At 37.0% G+C, this 15,983-nt stretch overlaps 4 non-coding genes across 4 annotated transcripts; 2 read left to right on the plus strand and 2 right to left on the minus strand.

Annotated features, from left to right (window-relative positions):
- The first annotated feature begins 1,267 nt into the window (after nucleotides 1-1,267).
- Nucleotides 1,268-1,340, plus strand: Trnav-aac (transfer RNA valine (anticodon AAC)). Its single transcript has one exon. It is a non-coding gene; the product is annotated as a tRNA-Val (tRNA).
- Nucleotides 1,341-2,122: 782 nt separating this feature from the next.
- On the minus strand, nucleotides 2,123-2,194 carry Trnah-gug (transfer RNA histidin (anticodon GUG)). Its single transcript has one exon. It is a non-coding gene; the product is annotated as a tRNA-His (tRNA).
- Nucleotides 2,195-2,490: 296 nt separating this feature from the next.
- Nucleotides 2,491-2,563, plus strand: Trnav-aac (transfer RNA valine (anticodon AAC)). The gene has a single exon. It is a non-coding gene; the product is annotated as a tRNA-Val (tRNA).
- Nucleotides 2,564-3,548: 985 nt separating this feature from the next.
- On the minus strand, nucleotides 3,549-3,621 carry Trnav-aac (transfer RNA valine (anticodon AAC)). Its single transcript has one exon. It is a non-coding gene; the product is annotated as a tRNA-Val (tRNA).
- Nucleotides 3,622-15,983: the final 12,362 nt, after the last annotated feature.

The raw sequence follows: 15,983 nt of genomic DNA on the forward strand, positions 1-15,983 counted from the left end.
TTTCAGTTCCTTTTGGGGTCCTAAACAACTCCTTAAAGTTTTAGAAAGATTGGTTAAGTATTTTTTTTTAATTTTGATATTTAAAAAATCTACGTTTAACGCAATATCAAAACCGGATTCATATTCAGATGCTCTGGAAGGTGCTCTACAACTTTCCTGAAGAGAGTTTGGTGCTAACTTTTGAATGGATTTAACAAAAAAAAAATCAAACCATCCACATTAACGACCCCCGGGTCTTTTGTGGTCTCTATTGCAAGTTTCTGCTCGAACCTAGGAGTCCGAAGGCTTAAATGGGGAGAGCACTCAAACCTCTTTCTACTCCAAGGAACCTTCCACCCCAGTGTTTGAACTGACGACCTTTGGATTGCGAGTCCAACCGCCGCCAGCGATTCCACCGGAGTAGGCTTGGTTTGGTGTGTTGTTTGTACTTATGGCATGGAGACGACTCCTACACCTGGAATGACTTAACGGCCTAACAACCAAGGCCAGGACCGACATTTTACTTCCTCATCCGATGGAAGGTTGGAACATATGGAAATCGAACCAAGAATCATCCGCTTACAAATCGGACAGCGTAACCATTCGGCCACGCACTGCCACGGATTTAACAAATATTCTTTAATATAAAATGTTGTGATTTTTTACATGTATGTAACCCCTTAATCAAGATCTGTTTAGATAATACTTAAATTTCCTTTGATTCTACAGTGATGAAATGCAACCAAACACCAAATTAATACTTATTTCAGAGCCGGAAAGTTATACTTTTCAACACTTGAATCGAAAAGTAACCCTTTTCATGTCCAACACTTATCTTGACAGCAAGCGACTTGACTAAACAGATGGACATTTCACTTAAAAAACCATTTCGAAAGGTGATTTTCTAAATTGCATTCGGAAAATGTTGAATGCAACTTGCTGCAAAACTCGAAATTTTCAACACTCGTTATAATTGATTTTAGAGAAAACAAAAATTTAAAATTTCATGAAAAAATATTTTTCTAATAAATATTGTTTGAAACATCTATTAAAAGTTGAGTTTACTGAACAAACATTGAATTGATTTTTTCCAAAAAGAAAACCAACATTAAAAGGGAACCTAACTAATGGTCCATGTGACTCTAAAAATTCAATTTACTAACTTTGTAGCTAAAAGCAGTTCAAGAATCGAAAAACAATATTGAAAATTAATTGAACGTCAATCTAAATACTTTTTCTATTTGACCTGAACAAAAATAGACTGTAGAAATATTTCTCACGTGTAAAAGTTTCCGTGGTGTAGTGGTTATCACATCCGCCTAACACGCGGAAGGTACCCGGTTCGATCCCGGGCGGAAACAATCTTTTTGGATAGGCAATTGTTCGAAAATGTTTTCAAAAAAAATGAAGGGGGCAGGGAGCCAAAAACTTTGAAAATATTTATGTTGGTGCTATCGAATTTGGGTTATACTTTACCGAAATCAAGACGTTTTTTTATTTTCCCTATTATTCAGCACTTCAATAATCGTTAAATTTGCAGTTTTTTTTTGGAAAATCTAAAGAGATACTCCCTGGCTTGATTCTTTAGGTTAAAAAAAACTATGATAATTATGAGCCAAATCGGTTAAAGTTTAAAAGTCGTTATTAATCGTTGAAGTTTGTATAAGGAAAATAAAAAAAATGTATGGGTAAAGCAATAATTTCAAAATTCCACCGAAGATGACGCAAAATGTGTTGGATCATTGTCAAGTGTGATATTATTATGTAAAATTGTATGATAAACAACTTTGTTGAAGACCGCAAAACGATCCAAGCGATTTGAAGAAGACGTTTTTGTATGAATTTTTTTTTCACCAGCTTTAACGGTCTATAACGACCTTTAAACATTAACCGATTGAGCTCATAATTGGCACAGTTACCTATTTTTACCTAAAGAATCGAGCCAGGGGGTATCCCTGATGACGATTTTTTATTGTCACCCTTGTGTATATTCTTATAATTAAAAGCTTAACATACAGTTTAATGTAATTATTCTAAAATTTATATATGGTTTGCTTAAAGTTGATTTGTTAAGAAAATCTAAACTTACTTACAGTTGAAATACGTAGCCTATCCAAATTACCTAATGACAAAAAAATACAACTGCCGTGACCAGGATTCGAACCTGGGTTACTACGGCCACAACGTAGGGTCCTAACCACTAGACGATCACGGCTGCGATGGGTGATTTAACTGTAGATTAAAATGTTATGTTTTAATCAATATAAAATTATTTTAAATAAGAAAATTTATTGCTTGAATTTTCTTATCTAAAATAATTTTGCATTGATTAAAACATAACATTTAAAACAACAGTTAAATCAAAATGCAAAAGTAGTTAAAGAGGAAGTGTAATAAAAACAATCCAACCTGCTAGCTTCAGTAAATGTTTACATTGGGAACGAAAATTGAAAAATAAAATATTTTTTCCATCATTTGAAAAAAATAAAAATAAATCTTTAAAATTCACCTGTTTCCGTGGTGTAGTGGTTATCACATCCGCCTAACACGCGGAAGGCCCCCGGTTCGATCCCGGGTGGAAACATGTTTTTTGTCAAACCCAATGACGACAACACCAGCCTGGTGGTCTTGAACTTTACAACACGTGTAATTGATTAAAATGACCCCGTTTTCCGTGGCGCGATCGTTTTACGGGGACACCACAAGCCATCTTGGTTCCCCTTCGAAGGTGGTGGTCACATTGGACAGATTGTTGACCGGGCCGGGGCCGATGTGCGCGGTTTCATAATTGATACTGGAAGCTGGTCCATAACCATTAACCGAAAAACACTTCTGCGCTACCCCGATCGGCCCATCAAGAAGAGGTCATTCCGGAGGGGGACCGCAAAGAGGTCATAAAAGTTAATTTAATACCCCTCGAGGCGGAATCCGAAAGGAAATTGAAGCTCTATCCTGCCCCCGGCTGAAAGGATTCAACAAGGAGAGCTCTGGGGGACTGTCTTTTTTCCGAAATGAGAGCTGATTGAAAGGAAATTCAGCCCATATTCATCACCAAATTGGAGCGTTTATTTTATGACCCGTAAGTGTATAGGACCACGTGTATTGCAAGTAGGTTGAGCAGCAGCAGCACATGTGTATTTAAAATTGGTTGCCACGAAATTGAATTCAATTTTGAAAAATTCAATTTCGTGACCTGGCACTTTGGGTCCGAACGCGCCGCACGGCTAATGAATGAGAGCAGGGGGTTGATGAATGGGGCAAACTTGGGGAGCACCAGCACAAGCTTCTGGAAGTGGGATTGATTAATAAGAGCGTCCAGGGTCTGTTGGATCCGGTGGAGACTGGTGTGTGCTATAGTGAGGATCATGATGATGATGATGATGATGATGGCAGGAAATAGGATCAATTTGGCGTGTGGTGGCAGACATAAATTTCGGTAAATCATATTACTGAAAAGGTGCTACCAAAAGAGCGAATGAGTTTTTTTTTCTGATGTTTTGACCAAGTGATCAGTGAGAAAAGTAAAAAAATGTTGATATACACCACAAATTAAAACAACTTAAAAATTTTGTTTCCGCCCGGGATCGAACCGGGGGCCTTCCGCGTGTTAGGCGGATGTGATAACCACTACACCACGGAAACTTATATGTAGTTGGTTCGAATGTTAACAACTAATTATACTCTGATTATTATACTAGCTTTTACTAATATCCGGTGTTTTATTGAGAATCTTTTTCGACTTCAACACCAGTTCCTAAAAAGCAACAGACTTTCCATTCTTACAACAAAAATAACGATTTTGAATGATCGTATACAATATTCGCTACTTTTGGCAAACAGTAAATTAGTTCCACTTTGAGAGTTCACAATTGAGGCCGCTTTGCGAACTATTATTCAGCACCCATTTCAAAATGTATAGCAATGACAGCTTGTACAGCTGTCCATAACTCAAAACTCACGCAAAATAGGAAAAAAAAATGCCAGAACCACTCTTTGATGTGAAACTTTGCTACATGGAGTAAATTTGGCTCGAAAAACGAAACTATTGGCACTACGCCCCCCGGGGCATGGCCTTCCTCTAACGTGGGATTTCTGCTCCAGCGCCTCTGACGAGACAGGAGAAACCGGGACCGACGTTTTACTTCATCATCCGATAGAAGCTCAGTGGATAAGGCGGGAATCGAACCCGCGTCTCATAGCATCATCGGGATCGGCAGCCGAAGCCGCTACCCCTGCGCCACGAGACCCCTGATCACTGAAATTCGAGTTCCCTTTTTGCCTTTCTTAAAAAAGAAAGGTTTAAGGTTTGCTTTAAGAAAAACGCTTTTCTCAGAAATCTTAATCGTCCCAGAAAAAATCCTATTACTAAATTGAAGGCTTAGATGCGCCCTTCGATTGAATTTTGGCCCGAAACATGGAAATCAAAGTCTGATTTTTGAGAGCTCTTTTTCTGAAATACTTGAGCGATGTCTGTATCCGCTCTTAAAAATTTGTGTCTGCCATCATTGGAAAACCGCTCGTAAAACCCACAATTTTTATAAGTCAGATTTGTAGCCGTGAGGTCGGAGACGAACATTTTAGTTTTCGATTCACTATTTTCGACCAGTAAATGTGGTCAAAGCCATTTTTAGAGGAATTTTTTGGACTATTTTACAGATAACATTATCACATTAAAAGAATTCAGTTTCAAACAAAAATCCATTCGAAAACATGCGCCATAAACTGGTTGGGCCCAAAATTTGAAGCTTTTCCAAAAATTATTTCCAGAGATATAGCCATATTAGTGTTTTACGTCTTATTTTTACCCTATTTTTTCCTATACATTTTTTGATTTTATACACAATCATTTACTGAACATCAAATTCGAAGTCCCGGCTCGTTCTCGCTCGAAAGATCGACAAGTCGTCAAGCACTTTTACGCTTGCGCGTTTTACGCTGCGCGTAAAAGTGTTCTTTCTGGCTTCTCATAATAGATCGACAATCGATACATACTTTTTCAAGTTAATCATAGACTAACATTAAAGACTGAGTACCCTTTATTTTTTTTTCTATGAATGTCAAGCCAATATGTTTTTCTTAATTAAATATAATTATCTTGCGACCCATAATGTACCTGTGAAAATAAAAAAATGGCATTCGAGGTTTAGCCTACAAAGATTTGAAGCTTTGGTCAAATTCTCACTGGGTGGTATCATTATGTTTCTGAAAAATTAATTGCACCAATATATTTGTGGGAGTTTCATCATTTTGTAAGAAAGGCTCTATTTCACCTCTGGTGATATTAAATCGGGTTTTTGATATCTTGGGGCAGTGGTACGGTACGACCCCTCGATTTTTTGTTAATTTCATGTTTTTAACATGTTTTTCAATACAGTTCAGACTCGATTATCTAAAGGCCTTGGAAATTTTTCACTTCGAATATAATCGAATCACGGAATAGTAGTTTATGTAACAAGTCGCAAAAAACAGATTTTTTCAGCACGAGTCGTACATTTATCCAACGAGGTTCACCAAGTTGGATAAATACGACGAGTGCTGAAAAAATCGAGTTTTGCAACGAGTTCCATACAACATTTTTTGCAATTCCGTAAAAACACCCTTTAAGTGGAATTATAAGACAAATGTTCATGTATTTTATCAAATAATCGTAAATAAATGAAAAGTATAACAAGTGCTGAAAAGTTAAACTTTTCAGCATTCATTTCAGTGCTGAAAAGTAGGACTTTTCAGCATTTATTTTTAAAAGTGTTACTATTCGTTTCTGTTATTTTTGGTTCAGAAAAGTAGGCTTTTTCATCATTCAAGAATGACAGGAAAAGTAAGTAGTTTCACGACGGAATTGCGAAAAAATTTTTTTTTCGTTTTCTTATTAATGATTGTTGAGCTTAAGTACTACGCTAAAGTGATTTAAAATTTAAAAAAGATGGCGGCCCAAATGGCGGTTATTTAACATTAAAAAAGCATTTTGTAATTTAATAAGCAATAGCCTGCCCCATTTTAAGGTCATGTCGTGGAATTTCAGGTGCTCACTTCTTAAATGATAGATTATGATGTAAGGAACAATGTTTTTTAGACAATTTTTTTTTCGATTGACTGAAAATAGTCACTTTTTTGAACCAATTTTCTAAACTCGCTTGGAATCAATACAAAAACTATTTCAATCTGGTGTGTATTTTGCTTAGAAGATAGGTCCATAGATAAAGATGAACTATCAATATTAGACCAAAAGTTAAGCTTCTTCCAGGCTGATCTATGTCGAAAAAATAGCATTTTTTCGAAACTTTTTTTAGAAATGCTCATTTAATTTAGGGTAGCCCATTTTGCCCAGCAAAACCAATGCGTGCAGCTTGTAGAAAATTCCACGGCGAACATTTTTCTTCAGAAAAAAGCAATTTCGACACTCCAGAGCGGAGATATTTGAGTTTTAGTGTGGAAAAAAGTGCCAATTTTCAAAATTTCTCAGAATTCAGAAGCAAGGCCTACTAATTACACGATGTAGCAAGCATATGTCTTATAGGTCAGGGTATGCTTTCTTTTAGTAATTTTGGCCGCTGAATCCGAATCTGAAATCTATTTTCGTGTAAACAGTGATGTTATGGAGCTACACTCTTTTGGAATGTTATTTGCGTGTATTAGCTGCAATTTAAATCAATCAAGTTCGGTCAAATCTCGGTTGATATTGATATTTCACTCACAGAACTATTTTTGTTAATGATTTATGATGTTCTGATTATCTTAAGAATATCGTATAATCGCATTTTCTAATTTGGCGGGGTCTTAAGCTAATGTGGGTATATAAAAAAGAAAACCGATTTGGATAAATTTGGACAATAGCATTATTTGGACATTAGCATTAGAAGTAAGTTCTAGAAGTCATTTCCGAACATTCTTCATAAAAAAAAATTGTTGCAGCCATAAATAAAATGCTTAGGAATTTTTATTTTTCTCTATTTATTAATTAATCCTTAAGTCTAGCCCCTTATCAAATAAAAACTGCGATTATCTTGTTTATCAATTTCAATTTCAATTTTCCGATTTTTAACTGTATAACTTCGAGAGACATGATATTTTATGAGTAATTAAATGTAAATACTTTTTGAAACTGTAATCCGGAGAAGTCCTTTTTCATTTTAAATTAAATGTTTCATTTTAAAATAACGTGATTTTTGTATATTTTTTGCAATACCGTTGTGAAACCACAGAGTGGTGAAACTATTTATTTTATTGGACTTTTTGCAACTCTGTTTTTTAAACTTTGTTTTTTCTCATTTTCAAATGTTCAAATAGCCTACTTATCTTCATCAAGAATAACAGAATCGTTAAGTATTTTTCGATACAAGCGTTTTCTACTTTTCAGTATCCAGTAGGTGCTGAAAAGTGGAACTTTTCGATACTTGTATCGAAAAGCAATACTTTTCATCATTGTTTTGATTTGAACCGTCAATTGATGGGGCTGGATCATAATTGTAAAAGTTTGAGGTAAAAAGAATCATCTGCAAGGTGTTTCAGATTGATCAATTTGTACCTGACAAAATTGATAATAAAAGTCCAGCAGACGCAGTTCACCAGCACAGCTTCCAGCAGCTTCCTCTTCTTGACCGATGAAGCCAAAAGCGTCAATTTTCAGTAATTTAAATAATTTTAAATTGGATTATTTCCCACACTTTGTCGTCCAGTGCTGTTCAATAAAGATTGTTCGGTATACATTTCTTAATCTGAGATGAATAAAAGCCTATGCAGATTTTTAAGCGAAAATGGCGTTCGAATGATGAACGCCCGAAATGTCAACATCACGCAGTGGTACCAACATTACGAATAAACTGTGTAATGTATGACAGCCACATTTTATTTTCTAATGTTGGTGCTACTGCGCGATTTTCACATTTGGGACGTTCACCATTCGAACGCCATCTTCGCTTAACCCTTACAGTCCGAACGTCTGATGCGAGATACCGAAAAAACATTAAAAATGCTGTATCTTTTGCCTCTTTTGACCAAATAAGTTCGTTCACCCCTCAAAAGAACCGGACAAATGTCTATTTTCAGAATCTACAAAGAAATCCGGAATCGGACACTTGGCCACGGAGATATTCCGGAACCTAGTGGGGTAGGTTTTTGTCCGGGTATGCAACCCAATCTACAAATCATGATTATTATCATAAGTTCTTCAGAAAAACCATCCCAATTTGCTCCAAGACCTGTTCTGGACATATTAGGCATATTCCTTTGATCCCGGACCTACGGATATGAATTGGCCACCCTTCCGGAACCGACTACACAGGAACGGATGTCGAATTCTTCACCAATTCTAATATGGCTTCCGACATGTCAAACGACACTAATTTTGGATCAGGAAATCAAATTTGACATCCTCAGTACGTTCCGGTGCCATTTGGCCACCCTGCCACCAACCCGGAATATCCGTAACATGGTTCCGGTGGACCAATTACGGTAATTTCACAAGTACACTTTCCGACATGTCAAACAACACTGATTTTTGCTCAGAAACTCAAATTTGACATCTTCATTACGATCTGGTGCCATTTGGCCACCCTGCCACCAACCCGGAATATCCGTAACATGGTTCCGGTGGACCAATTTCGGTAATTTCACAAGTGTACTTTCCGACATGTCAAACAACACTGATTTTTGCTCAGGAACTCAAATTTGACATCTTCATTACGATCTGGTGCCATTTGGCCACCCTGCCACCAACCCGGAATATCCGTGACATGGTTCCGATGGACCAATTTCGGTAATTTCACAAGTACACTTTCCGACATGTCAAACAACACTGATTTTTGCTCAGGAACTCAAATTTGACATTCTCATTACGATCTGGTGCCATTTGGCCACCCTGCCACCAACCCGGAATATCCGTGACATGGTTCCGATGGACCAATTTCGGTAATTTCACAAGTACACTTTCCGACATGTCAAACAACACTGATTTTTGCTCAGAAACTCAAATTTGACATCTTCATTACGATCTGGTGGCATTTGGCCACCCTGCCACCAACCCGGAATATCCGTAACATGGTTCCGGTGGACCAATTACGGTAATTTCACAAGTGTACTTTCCGACATGTCAAACAACACTGATTTTTGCTTAGGAACTCAAATTTGACATCTTCATTACGATCTGATGCCATAAGGTCACCCTGCCACCAACCCGGATTATCCGTAATATGGTTCCGGTGGACCAATTTCGGTAATTTCACAAGTGTACTTTCCGATACGTCAAACAACACAGATTTTTGCTCAGGAACACAAATTTGACATCCTAATTACGATCTGGTGCCACTTGGCCACCTGGATACAGTGAAAAAAACTTAAACCTTATTTGATTAGTTTTTTTTTTTTTTTTTTTTTCATTTAAGAGAACTTCAAATACATATTTAAATCAACATTAACAGGTAATCTCATCACGCCCAAAAAAAAGGATCACGACTTATCTCTTCGGCACTTTCATCATTTGAATAAAATTACATCGCATAGAACTGCAAAGACTCGCAGTGCAGCTCAAGACCTCGTTACGAGTCGTACCTTTCCCTAGGTACTAACTCCCCTCCGAAGAAAGAGATGATATCACTCGGGGGTTTCAAGCCCAAACGTGTAATAAAAAATGTCAGTACCATGATAAAGCAAAATGGAGTCTATTTAGTTTAGACCATTTCTGAACGAATTGTAGCTGAAACTGTTAGTTTCTCAGAAAACAATTATGAATAATCACCTTTTTTTGGGGGGGTAATGTGAAAAAGCACCAATCTAAGGAAATTATGAGTGCAGTTTTGGAAAGGTTTCGTTATTGGGTTATGACTAGCCAACATTTCGGCTACTTTTCGAGCCGTGAGTCGCTCATGCTTGGTTTATGCTAATAGAGTCATTAAAGGAAGATAACCTGGAAGGTAATTTAATTTTTCAATTTTTCGAGAGAAAGTTGAGGCAAGTCATAACTTGGAATTGGATTTAAGTGGAAAATCTTACAAAATTATTTAAAAATGATTTTAATTAGAAAGAAATCCACAAAATCCACCATCGTCGTCCATACTGCTTGCGTGCAGCCTTGAGCAATCATTACTCGGAATGACATGTTACAGTTTCAATTACCTTCTATTAGTTCTGTTTTTCCTCGGAATAACCGCACTTGAGGGGCAGTCGCAAGTCACATAACAAGTGCACACGAAGCTGCATATGCGAAGGGAAATGGCCGCATATGTAAAAATTATGGAAACGGATTTAATTAGCAGCGAGCCATTGCAACTGTCAGCCAATTTCCTCTGTCCATTCGTTTTGCTTCTGCTGGGGGTGCACCAGTTTGGTAGGACGGGGGCCGTTAACGAGTGTAGCTTTGGCATGATTGGGACTTGAATAAAAATGAATAACGTTTAAGAAACAATTATTTTGGATCAGCTCACTTCTAATTTTTGCCATTTTTGTGGTGATGTTATAAATTCAAATAACCTTCATAGAAATCGAATCGTTTCGACAATTTCGGCAAACTTATTCTCTGGAATACGAACTAATCAAACTAATCATGAGAACTTAAAAAATACAGTCATTGTTGAGGCACTAAACTCTTCATCAAAATATTTGATTAACCCTCTACAACCCAACCCCGCCTCTATGCGGGCTTCGATCTGAAAATTCACCGTAAATTATTTTTTCAACCAATTTCGGATCTTTAAAAAGCATTGGAAAAAAGAACTCTTAAAATATAAGAAAATTTCACGTTTGGCTTGTTTTATGTGACTTTGGCAATGCTTTTAAAAATGTACTAACATTTCCTATGTCTAATCTAATCTAATCTAATCAGACCCTAGCGCAGCCAATCTTTCGAAGGGATCCTACACCCAAAACTGGCAGCGCTAGTCCGAGAGAATGATGGTTTCGAGTCGAGAGAATAGTGGTACCATTCACGGACGCAGAGAACACAGCTCGAGATGGGCGATAGAACTATTCTCTCGAGGTTCATTTGCAAAAAAAAGTTCATCCGTCAAACAAAAAACCAAAAGTGTCGACAACGGGAATCGAACCAGAGATCTTTGACAAACCAATCCAATGACTTAGCTGCCTCGGCCACCACAGCTTGGTGACCATGGAGAAGTCAGAAGTCGATGTATGACACTTGTTGGAGATTTATTGATTCAACTAACGAATGAACTCATTTGTTATGATGGTGTGAGTTGGTACCATTATTCTATCGATTTTGGCACTGAGCCCTCAATAAATTTTGAGAGAACGATTATCTCGATTCTGAATTTTGGGTGTAGAGAGTGCCTTAGGTTAGATGACGCCTAGCACTCTTCTTGTCATTTATTAACATTTGTAGTGCGCCATTGCATCGGAATGCAATGAAACATCACAAGCGTTAAAGCGGCCAGGCCTACTGCGTAAAGCCGTATCGCAGAGATGATGACTCGTAATTGGGTTGAGTTTGAGCACTGAGTGTTCGAACAACAACACAATTCTGAATCGACAGGGGAGGAAGAAGCGTGGGGACACTCCACCATACGCTCCGAGATTTTGGTTGTATTCGTTGGGAGCACCATGCTAAGAAGGTTTGGTACTTCGGGACCCTCTGGGATGGGACATTGTATTTCCACGAATAGGGGGATGGCGTCGCTATTTTTAGACCACGTTTTCCACTTTTTCTCATCGAAACCGACTACTATATCGACTTCATTTTGCTGGGCGAGATAGGACGCCGTCTATTTTTAGACGATGGCTCAGCACTTTTCCACTCTTGCACTTAAAAAAAAACAGATGGCAGCACGATGTAACGCCACGTCCCTATGCCCCGGACACTATTTGCCCTGGTTATAGCGCCACAACTCGCTCTCTGTAACAGTATTCCTAATTCCACAATTCACGCTCACCAAGTCGTCATGGCCTAGTGGTTAGCATTTTTGCTTACCAATCCAAAGGACGGAGGATCGAACCCCGCCTCGAGCGACTTTGATTTTTCGTTCATATTTATCATTTCTAATTTCTGTGTTCTAAACTTGCTCGTTGGGAGCAGATGGGCATCGAACCCAGAACCATTCGCTTACAAAGCAAACACCGTAACAAGTCAGCCACGGCCGCTCCTAACATTTCCTATATGTTATGTGAAAATAAATAATAAGTAATTTTTGTATACCAGACGATGCCTCTAGGTCTAGGCTTTTTACAATTTAAATGAGAATGGTGTTGTTCTATAGTAGAAAATATGAAAAACAAGCAAAACATTGAAAAAGTGACTGTTGAAACATGAAAAATGTAGATAGGCAGAGTAAAATAAGATTAATGTAAATTAAAATACTTAAAAAAGTTTTAAGAAAAACATAAAACAAGAGAAATAATTATCTTTTTTTTTTTAATCAAAAATAACGATTGAAGTACAACTATGTCTAAAGACTAATTGTCTACGTATTCATAGTCTACCTTTAATTAAAAAAAAAATACAGAGCTCGGGAGTCAACTATTATCATCGCCCCGGTCGTTGGATGTTCTCTGACAGCGACCGTCAGTTGACACACGCGAAGTAGAGGAGAAAAGCAACTCGCGACAAAATTTTGAGGCTAGGAATTTTGACAGGTATGATTTTCATAAAGTATTCGCCTCCTTTTCTCTCCCACAGAAAACCTGGGAACGAGGTAGCTGTCAAACTAGGCCAAAATGTTAAAGTCACTCACAAAATGAACTTTGAGTGATTTGAGTTCATTTCTGACGTCACGATTTTCTCCTCTGTTGACCCGAGCTCATCACTGAAACAGCCGGGTGACACGACGGCACATACTCTTTCTCTTTCTCTCCATTCTCTTCTCTTTTCCTATCTCTTTCGTGCTTGTGTGGATAACTTTAGTAACAGCAATCATTTGAATACAGTCATGAGCCAAGTGATTTAAATTTCGGTAGAATTCAAACGAACGAGCCTTACATGATTCAAAGAGGTGGTGCGAGTCAAATTAGTGTATTGAGTAACTTTGCAGTGCGCTCATTTGTTCGGATGTGTGTGAGTGAGAGCAGGGTGTCAATGTTAGACGGATATAGGGGTGACTGTCCCCAAGGCTTGTCCCTGATTTATCGAGGCAAACATTTTCATAAACATTTTCTTGATTATTTTTTGACAATTGCTTGAACATTATTTCCAACGGCCACAAAAGCCTTAAAAAGCAATTTGTTTTTCAAATTATAAAAGTTCATCCAAAAGAAGTTCCTATTTAAGCTCAGTAAATCTAGTAAAATAATGTGAAAACCCATTAATTTCTTCATTCAAACACTACTGCCGTTCTACGCATAATTGTCCCATGTTCAAAAAAAGACAATTGAGAAAAACGCGATTTAAATTGTTCAACCGATTTCTGTGCTTCTACGCATAATTGTCCTACGGGTCTCTATTCACTCTATGTGTCCGTAATCACCCCGGTTAGCATTGTATCACCCTTATTTGTAATCCTCTTGTTATACAACGGTTAAACAAGAAACAATGCTTTGTAAAAGTAGTGATTCCGTAATTTAAAAAAAACATGGTGAGACTTGATGTTGTTTTTCATGAGTTTCCGAAGAAAGTACTAGATTTTATGTGTTTTTTTTTCTAAACGTATACTCAACGTAACGTATAAAACACAAAACTTTGAAACGCTAAAAAGTCATAATCGTAAAAAAATACATGGGACAAATTATCCGTAGAACGGCAGTCTAGTTGTTTTACAATGATCATTGTTTTTAAAATATCTTAGGCCGTTCCAAATATTTTTTGAAGTTTATGTCCCTCGGCTCTGACCAAAGTTGAGAGGGGGGGGGGGTCAAAAAAAATTAAAATTGATATTAGGGGAGATGGGGGTAAGACGGCCACCCTAAGGGAGAAGTCTAATAAAATTTACACAACAGATTATTTTGATCTCAAATTACGTACATATTGTTCTACTACTAGTCCATTATAGAAATGACATAAATTAGTTGGTCTAAAAACCAATTTTCAATACTTTTCAGCAATTTTAACAAAATAATTGAAATCGTATATATATGAAATACGCGGGGTAAGACGGCCACCCATGTGGGGTAAGACGGCCAGTGCTATAAATTAACTTAATAACGTTGCTAAATCCACCCAAACACCTACATGGTTGGTTCAACAGACTTCTCTGAACATCATAACTATTTTGGTTGAAAAAAATCAGGTTCCAAAGTGAAGAAAAATGCTGTTTAAAAAATTTCATATTTTGTCTCAGTGAATTTCATATTATTGCGACCACATTTTATGAAAAACTATGAATTTTTACTACAAAACAAACAAAATTTGATACAAAAAAAATAGTTTGTTTATTTCGATTAGAATAAGTAAATCAAAATTATGTAAACAATATTGAATAAGCGATTTTTATGAAAAGTTTGATAGGATTTCATACTATTCAATGAGTTTTGCTATATCACAGTAAAGAATGTTGTCGAAACGGTAGTTAACAGCATTTTGATTCAAAATTGATAGTTTTATTGAAAATACTTTTCCTTTATCTACAAATATGTCTTAATAGTCAAAAACCGTCAAAAATATAACCTATATCAAATAAAATCTACAAATTACGGGTGGCCGTCTTACCCCTGGAGGAGTTGGCCGTCTTGCCCCCAAATAAATTATTTTTTAAAACATTTTTTGTAAACAGGGACATAATCTAGGGAAAACTTCAATTTAACGTGAAAAAATATTTGAAGACAGGAAAACATATTGTTATTTAACAAAAATGCCTAAGTTGTAATTCATCAAAATTACATCCAGTTTCAAGCTCAAAAATTATTTGTTTATTTTGAGCTATTTTTATACTATTTCAAACAATATTTCTGGGAAAGGTGACTCCATATGCATTATTTAGCATGAGGAACAGTATTGCTAAACATTTTAGTAATATTCATTAGTATACTTATTAAAACAGTGGGGTGGCCGTCTTACCCCGCCTGGCCGTCTTACCCCCAGCTCCCCTACAAGCCTAGGTTTCAACATTTGGATGAAAAAAGTGTTTAAAAATGCATAGAGTTATCTACGTGCGCATGTATTGCGTGTACGTACACGAAAAAGATTGAGGTTAAATTTTGTACCAGCCAGCAAAACAAATGGCGTGCTAGTGTGCGTGAGAGCGGGCTTAGATAACTCTATTTTACGGGTTTACAGTTGCTTTCCAATCTTTAGTTTTGAAAATATCGAGGTATTGACGGATTATTTTTGAAAAATATTTGCAACGGCCTTATTTTATTTTTTTTTTTTCAGTTAATTAGACTTCTGACACTAAATTTTGAAGAAATCGAACAAAGAAAATCTTTGCTGATTTATCAATGAAATAAATAAAACCATAAAATTTAGTAAAACAATTGCGTGCAAAGTCCCTCCGACCTACAATATCAAACATTCCCCATGATTCCTTGCGGCCAAAAGCTGCAATTGTTATGTATTGGCACAATTAACATACACGCACCAAGTACGGACGGAGCAAATAGTATTACAACCAGTCATGCAAAATCCCTGCACGATTCCCCAACTCTCATCGATATCAGATGCAACGATTTAAACTTTATGGGGCAAACTCACCAACTGTTGGTAAAACAACACTTTAGTTACTCACAAAAAAAGAAAAGAATCCTATTACCATAAATTATCAAAAAGCGGAGATAAATTCAATCGAGCACCGCAACAAACTAGTTAAAATTTAATAAAGGAAAAAACAGCCACGACGACGACGATGCCGCCGCCGTCACGTGAATTATGTACCCGCGGTAATAAATGATAAATTTAAATCAATTATTTTGCCGCGCTCCCATTCCCACTAAACGATGCAGCAGTGTTTGTGTGTGTAATTGGAATCACAGGCAAATAGTTGTGTACTGTCGACATCAGTGTTTAACCACAACGCACACCTTTCAATCGAATCGAGCGACAATAAAATACCTTTACAGCAATTTATCCATCGGATTAATCGCACCGGTGGTGGTATTAGTGAATTGAGAGAAAGAGACAACCACAGCAACAG

The sequence above is a fragment of the Culex pipiens genome, chromosome 2 (genome assembly GCF_016801865.2).
Source record: "Culex pipiens pallens isolate TS chromosome 2, TS_CPP_V2, whole genome shotgun sequence".
In the NCBI taxonomy this organism is placed as follows: domain Eukaryota; kingdom Metazoa; phylum Arthropoda; class Insecta; order Diptera; family Culicidae; genus Culex; species Culex pipiens.